The sequence below is a fragment of the Zingiber officinale genome, chromosome 7B (assembly GCF_018446385.1).
Source record: "Zingiber officinale cultivar Zhangliang chromosome 7B, Zo_v1.1, whole genome shotgun sequence".
NCBI classification, from domain to species: Eukaryota; Viridiplantae; Streptophyta; class Magnoliopsida; order Zingiberales; family Zingiberaceae; genus Zingiber; species Zingiber officinale.
The window spans coordinates 31643056-31651809 of NC_055999.1; positions in this window are offsets into that span (position 1 = coordinate 31643056).

Here is an 8754-nt window from a genome sequence, read left to right on the forward strand (position 1 = left end):
GGTCCTTATGTTTCAAAAAGAAGGTCCATGTGTATCTAGTAAAATCATCAACGATTACCAAGCAATATCTACTTCCATTCAATGATATTACACTACTGCAATCAAATAGGTCCATGTGCAATAAATCTAAAGCAGTAGATGTACTTACAGTGCTTTTACCTTTATGAACACCTTTTGTTTGCTTACCCTTTTGACATGCATCACATAGTTTGGTCTTGTGGTACTTGATGCTGGGTAAGTCTCGTACTAATCCTTGGTTGGCCAACTTCCGGATGTTCTTCATGTTTACATGTGCCAACCTTCTATGCCATAGCCAAGACTCTTCTTCTTTCGACATGAAACACTTAATCAAAGCATTAGTAGCACTTTTAAACGATAGTTGATAAATATTATCAACCCTTGTGCCTACTAGTACCGTGTCAAGTGTGTCAATGTGTTTAACCAAACATTGACTTGAATGAAATTCAATTGTATAACCCGTATCACACAATTGAATGACACTTAGGAGATTAAAAGTCATCCCCTTGACTAGAAGGACATTCTTGATATGGAGACATTCGGATATATAAATGTCTCCAACTCCTACAACCTTAAGGCTACCATTGTTACCAAATGACACATTACCTCTATTTTTGTTTTGAATGGTAGAAAACAGTGATCTGTCCCCGGTCATGTGCTTGGAGCATCCACTATCAACAAACCAAGTTGATAGATGCTCCCCCTCGACCAATGCCTACAAGACACGGAAGATAGAGGTTTTAGGTACCCAAATCTTGGGACCTAATGCTTCTACAACGAAAGATCTAGGAACCCATGCCTTGGTCATACCTTTCCTAGTTCCATGAGCCCTAGAAACATGTGATCTACTATGTTGAGTTCTAGACATTAGAGAAATGAAACTCGACTCCTTGGGTTGATACCCTAGCCCGGCCTTGTTGTAGACTGCCCTTTGGGCATTTAGAATCATGTCTAGAGTCTTAGAGCTAGTTGAGAATTTCTCAAGCATTTTCTTGAGTTTCTCAACCTCACCCTTTAACGCCTTGTTCTCATCCTCAAGGACTTCTAGATGTAGGTCATCGACCTCATCTTCCCTAAGGGTCCTTAAGGTTTTTACTTCTTCTTTTAACAATTTATTTTCTGTTTTTGACTTTTTAAGCAATGTAGATAAATGAGTGATAGTCTTATAACACTTTTCTATATGAGAAGAGGTTACCTCTTCATCATCCGACGATGATGAAGCCGCGGTTGAGGCGTCGCTCGAATCTTCCTCACTTCCGGAGTCCGAAACTTCCCTTGCCATAAGTGCTAACTGTCGTGTGCTCTTTTCCATCTTCTCTTCTTCCTCCGATGAGCTTGATGAGGACTCATCCCAAGTGGCCTTGAGAGCCTTCTTCTTCTTGGCTCTTTCCTCCTTCTTTTTGGCTCGTTCCTCCTTCTTCTTAAGTTTTGGACACTCACTTCGATAGTGTCCCTTTTTGCTGCACTCATAACACGTAACATTAGTTTTGTCAATATTTTGTTCACTAGGTTTACCTTTTCCTTTGTATCTCCTGCTCCTTCTCATGATTCTTCTTACGAAATTCGCCATCTCACTTGATGATGATCCACTTTCATCATCGGATTTTGAGGAAGAGGTGGATGAGGAAATCTCCTTTTCTTTCTTCTTTTCCTTCTTCCTTCTTCCATCCTTGCTCTTTGGTCCTGCAAACAAAGCAATACCCTTCTCTTTTTGACCTTTGTTAGCAAGCTCATGAAGTTCCATCTCACAGAAAAATTCATCTAATTTAACAATGGAAAGATCCTTGGATACCTTGTAGGCATCTACTATAGATGACCACAAGGCATTCCTAGGAAAAGCTTTTAGAGCATACCTTACGAGATTGCGATTCTCCACTCGTTCGTCCACCGAGTGTAGACCGTAGATGATCTCCTTGAATCTCCCATGAAGCTCACTTACCGTTTCATTGTCCTTCATATTTAGATTTTGGAGTTGATTCAAGAATAGGTCCCTCTTGGCAATCCGAGAATCTCGAGTGTTAGAGTGTATACTAAAAGCCTAGCTTTTGGTATAAACATTTATCTAGAAATAAGAATCACATTGGTCAAATATCTACATTTATGATAAATGTAGTTGTTCAATTAATTTATATTGTAGATAACATGGTGTGTGGTGTCACACATAGAGGATCATGTTATCAGTACCTTATAAATTATAAACAGTAGCTCACGACCATAATGGAAAGGAACAAACCATTGGAAGGTCGTAGTGTAATTAGGTATTAGTTTATCTTAACTATATAATTACACTAGTACACTTAGAGTGTATTGAGTAGGACCATTAGAGGTCGTTTCTTTTATACTGACTTTATAAAGAAACAAAGACCTCAGTTATTATAGAAGTGTGTGCTCTTAATCCTAATATAATAATGAGCACATATATTTGATATTTATTTCTTTAATTTATCAATGGGTGAGATTTAGTTCGATGAATCAATAAGCCCGATAAGTTGGGAAATGATATCACTTATAGTGTGTGTTGTTGACTATAGAAGGAAACTGTGTCCTAGTGATCTAGGTTGAGAATGTCCCCAAGAGGAGCTCATAAGGATTGTCATGTTAAACCCTGCAGGTGGACTTAGTCCGACATGACGATTAGTTGAGTGGTACTACTCTTGGAGCTAGATATTAATTAAGTGAGTTGTCAGTAACTTACTTAATTAGTGGACATTTGTTATCTTAAACACAGGGAGACTAACACACTCATAATAAGAAGGAGCCCAAAATGTAATTTGGGATTGATGCGGTAGTTCAATAATAGTTCTTTAGTGGAATGAATTATTATTGATGAAATTTAGTTGTGTGTTCAGGGCGAACACGGGATGCTTAATTTCATCGGGAGACCAAAACCAATTCCTCCTCTCGGTCCCTATCGTAGCCTCTAGTATATAGAGATTTATACCCACCGCATACCCACCTTCTTACCCATCCAATGGGGCTGGCCAAGCTAGCTTGGAACCCAAGCTAGGGCCGGCCAAGACCAAGTGGATGAGTCATGTAGGTGGCCGACCACTAGAATATTAAAAAGGATTTTTATTAAAATTATTTCTTATGTGGATATCATGATTTTAAAAGAGAGTTTAAAAATTAAAAATTTCCTTTTATAACTTTCTACAAAAGATTAAGAGAAGAGATTAATCTCTTTCCTTATTTGTAGATTAAAAGGATGGTTTTAATTTTTGGTAAAAACTTTCCTTATTTGTAAATCATCTACATGTTTAAAAGAGAGTTTAAAATTTGAAATCTTTCCTTATTTGTTGATTAAAGGAGGGTTTTAAATTTTAAGAAAATTTTCTTTTTTAACCATGTTCATGATTTAAAAGAAAGTTTAAAAATTAATAATTCTCTTTTATTAGTTTCTACAAAAGATTGAGAAAAGATTTGATATCTTTCCTTATTTGTAGATTAAAAGAGATTTTAATTTTTAGAGATAAATTTCTTTTTATCCACATGTTTAAAAGAAAGATTTTAATTTATTAAATTTCCTTTTTATAAACCAATCATGAAGGGATTAAATTATTGGAGAAATTTTATAAATTTCTGGAGACAAATTAGGAAGTTTTAATTAATTAAAACTCTCCTTGTTTATAGCTTGATGGTGGCCGGCCATGTAAATTGAGAAAAGGAAAATTGTTTTTAATTAAATAAATTTTTCCTTTTCATGGCAAAAGAATTAAGGAAGTTTTTAATTAAATTTCCTTATTTGCCAAGACCAAGGATTATAAAAGAGGGGGTAGAGAAGGCTTCATGAGAACAACCTCTATTATTTCTCTCCCTCTTTTCCTTGGTGTTGTGGCCGACCAACCTCTCTTCCTCTCTTCCTCTTGGTGGTGGCCGAACCTTCTCTATTTGCTTGGAGCTCTTGTGGTGGCCGGATACTACTTGGAGAAGAAGAAGAAGAAGGAGAGAAAGCTTGTATCCCTTGGAGCTTGGTTGGTGGAAAAAGATCTTCATCTTTTGGAAGCTTTGTGCTTGGCCGAAACTTGAAGAAAGGAGAAGAAGGTGCTTTGGTGGATTCTCATCTCGGAAGATCGTTGCCCACACAACGTCCGAGGTTAGAAGAGGAATACGGTAGAAGATCAAGAGGTCTTTCTAAAAGGTATAACTAGTAATTTTTCTTTCCGCATCATACTAGTTATTTATGGAAATAATACCAAATACAAGAGGCTTACGATTCTAGTATTTCGAATATGTTTTTCGAAGTTGTGTTCTTTTGTTTTATTTTTCCTTGTGATTTGATTGTTCTTTTCGGTTAACCTAAAGTTATTTTAGAAAATTAAATATTATATTTCTATAAAAGGTTTTGTCTAGTCGGTGGTGGTTGCTCCCATATCCAAGAAGGCCATGTGCCTCGCCACGTCAGTACTGGGAACCAATTATGGAAATTAATATTTAATGGAATTAATAACTTAAGGTGATTTGGGTCGAACGTGTTAAGTTCCGCAGGAGATCCAAGTCAAAACCTAAAAGAACAAATAGATTAAGTTTTGGATCAAACGTGTTAAGTTCCGCAGGCGATCCAAAATTTAATTTAAAAGAACACATGGTAGCTAGGAAAAGGTTCAGACCTTTGTACAAAATTTTTGTACAGTGGAACCTCTAGGCTTTCCGAGTAGCAACCAACAATTGGTATCAGAGCTAGGGTTTTGCCTCTGTGTATTTGGTATTAGTTTAATTATGCACATGTCATACATAATTTAGGCAGGTTAATAGTAGGATGTGCTAACTTTGTGGATGCAGGATCCAACTATTATGGCTTATAGTTATTATGTGTGTGATTGGACCCTTGGACATGTCAAGGGCATTTTATTGTGTGTGCATGATTGTATTATAAAATACAGCAGGAGCTGTATTTAGTTTTATTAGGATTTTATTTTGATCTAGATACATGTACATTCCTTTTATGGAATATAGGATCAAAATGTAAAATTCTATTTATGTCGCGGATCGAATCTTGCAAAGCGTGGAACCTTCTAAGGACCAGAGGCGCAGCGGAACTAGGAGCAAGATGGATGCGACAGCTAGACCCGGTAGCGGTGGCCAAATATGGCAGCAGCTTGGGATGACAACACACGGAGGACAACTAGAGATAAAAGCCATAATAGTTGAAAATTAGATTTTCTATTTATTGCTTTTATATTGTGCTGTGTGTGCATGTTGGTTTACATATTTAGTAGGCTAGCATAGTTAAAATTCCTCATTTATAAATAACTAAGTGGGAGAGGGATTTTTAAGTAAATCCCATGGTCTCCATTACTGGTTTGTAAGTGATGCAAACAAGCTTGCGCGTTGGCTCTGAGTGCCTTCCTCCATAACGGATGAGCTTGTTTGTGGATCACTAGAACAGACTTCCATTTTGGATGACTATAGGAAGTTAATTAAGAACATGTGATCTTCCCCAACGGAAGGGGCATAATCTTATTAATGGACTTAGTGTCAAGTAATGGTATACACTTAGACACATTTAATAGTATCCTCCCCATCGGAGTCACCTGCTATTATTTGTGTGACCAAATGAAACCAACTATTAATTTGTCATAAAACTAGGTTGACAAGATAATAAAATTCAAGGGTTAAACCCCTCTTACAAATGATTGATTTTGTATACGTCCACACTAACGTGGCATACAAAATTAACGGTGTTTGAGATAATTTTATTTGTCATAAAGATACGTTGACAAGATAGTTAATGGGTAAAACCCTCCTTTTACAAATGTTGAATTTGTATACGTCCACACTAACGTGGCATGCAAAATTCACGGTGTTTGAGGTGTTGGTAAATTTAAATAATATTGTTTGAGGAATCAATGTTATTTTAAATTCAAAGAGTTTTGACCAAATATTTGATCAAAGATGGATCAACTATTAATTTTATTCGTCATAAAGTAAAGTTGACGAGATAATAAAATTAATGAATAAAATCTCCTCTTCGATTTTGTATACACAAAATTCATGGAGATTTTAAGGAGTTAATCTTGACCAAATGTTTTTGTGATTCTTAGGATGTTTGTCAATCCCTAGTAGTCATACTATAGAAAAAGACTTAGTAGTCTCAATTGTAATGATTGGAAATAGGACTTGGACATTAAGGTAGACTGTCTTCTTAGAACTAAGAACAATTTAAGTGTATTTAATTCATTAGTTGAAACATGTCTAGTGGTGTTATCTACCAGAACCTGGAGTGTAGATACAAGATGCCATTAATCATGTCTGCAATTCATTGCAGGGTTCCACGAAACCCGACAACTAAATGAAAGGTAAATCACCGTCCACATGGGCACTACTGCAGTGGGAGATGTTTATCCTTTGATAAGAATAAAATATGGATTTTAAGTAATTGTCTTTACGTACCAAGTTTAGAAAGAACCTGATTTCAGTTTCTAAACTATTATAGATATTATGTCTATTTTGATAACAAAGTTGTTATCAAGAAAAATAGGAAAGTTATCTATTCTGGTATGATGGTTGACAATTTATAATCCAATAAACTCCCACGATGCAACAAATGGAAATTAGTAACACATCTTCTAATTTTAAGAGAAAGCAACCTTCGGAAATGAACCAATTATATCTTTGGCATCTAAAGCTAGGTTATACTTGAGTAGGATTCATTGGTAGCTGATGAACTTTTGGGTTCATTGGTAGTGGAAATCTTTCCAACCTACGAGTCTTACTTGGAAGGAAAATAACCAAGAAGCTTTTAAGTCCAAGGGGTATGGAGTCAAAGACATGTTGAAAACGGTTCATTCTGATTTGTGTGATCCTATGACTATCCAGACAAGAGGTAGTATTGAATATTTTGTCTATTTAATAGACAACTATTCAAGATACAAATAAATTTACTTAATGTACCGCAAGACTAAGTACTTTGATTAGTTCAAAGAGTACAAGGTTGATGCGGAGAAATGTTAAAGTACAAAGCCACTATGGAAGATCGTAGTGGCAAGTACCTCTTGAGAGATTTTAGGAGTCACTTATCAGAAGTTGGATTTCAATCCTAACTAACTGCATCTGGTACACCCCAACAGAATGGTGTAGTAGAAAGAAGGAAAAGAACTCTTATGGAATAATTAGATAGATGATGAGTTATTAAGAAAATTACCAAATTTGTTTTAAGGATAAACTCTGAAAATGAAAGTGAACATAGTGCCTTCCAAGTCATAACTCTCTACTCATATAGAATTGCTGAATAGGCATAAGCCTATTTTGAAGCATATTCGGATTCAGGTAATCCAGCATATATGTTAAAGAGAGATGATGATAAGTTGGATAGGAGTTCACTTGTTTGTAAGTTATCCTAGATAAACAAAAGTAGGTTTATAGTCTTAAAAATCAGACGTCATTGATAACATCAATGACTGATTTTTAGAAAAGGACTATATAATGAACCACGTGCTCATAAGTAAATTTGTTCTTAAGAAAATAATAAAAGACATGTCTAATCTAGTACCAACTGTACAAGATGAGATACCACAAGAAAACTGCAACACGTATCACAAATGATACACAATTGCAGAAAATGCCTTGTCGTAGTGGGAGGGTTGTTAAGCAACCTTAAAAGATTCATGTTTTGGGAGAGTTTTTGAACTCGATCCCTGAAGGACATGAACCTGATCTCCGGACATATGACGAAGCACTCCAAGATAAATATGAAGCATCTTGGCAAAGAGTAATGAATAATAGAATTAGAATATATGTATTCTAATAAAATCTGGAAGCTTGTAGAACCACCAAGTGGTGTAAAAGCCTTTGGGTGTAAAAGGTCTATAATAGAAAAAGAGGGATAGACAGGAAGGTAGAAACCTTTAAAGCAAGGCTTGATGAAAAAGGAATCTTTTTTCACTGGTAGCCATGCTTAAGTCTATCCGGATTCTTTTATCTATTTGGCAAGTGGATGTCAAGACAGCATTCCTTAATGGAAGTCTTGAAGAAAGCATCCATATAAAGCAACCAGAAGGATTCATTGCAAAGTGCTAAGAGCATCTTGTGTGCAAGCTCAATCAGTCTATGGACTGATACAAAGCTTCAAGGTCTTGGAACATCCAGTTTATCAAAGTAATCCACACCTATGGATTTATTGAGTAAACGGATAAAGTTTTGTGTATACAAAAGATGTGATGGAAACGTGGTGGTATTTCTTGTACTATACGTAGATAACATTTTTGGTAGTTGGAAACAATATCAAAATGTTGTCAGAAGTAAGGGTATGGTTGTCCAAACAATTAGATATAAAGGACTTGGGAGAATGTATATATTCTTGAGATCAAAGTAATAAGGGATGGCAAGAAAAGAATATTTTACTTATCCCAAGCTTCATACATCGAAAAAATCCTTGCTCGTTTTAAAGCATGCAAAACTCCAAGAAAGGTTTCTTACCTTTTCAGGATGGAGTAACTTTATCTAAAGATATGTCTCTGTAGACATTAAAGGAGATAAAGGAAATAAATGCAATTCTTTATGCTTCGGCTGTCGGAAGCCTAATGAATGCTATGCACGAGATAAGAAATCTGTTTTGCCAAGGGCATAGTTGGCAGATATCAAAGTAACTCTGGACAAGGACAGTGGACTGCAGTAAAGCATATATTGAAGTACCTTAGATGCACTAGAGATTATATGCTAGCTTACAAGGTAGTTAATTTGGTCCTTGTGGGTTGCATGGATTTTGCCTTCCAATCGGATAGGGACAATAATAAGTCA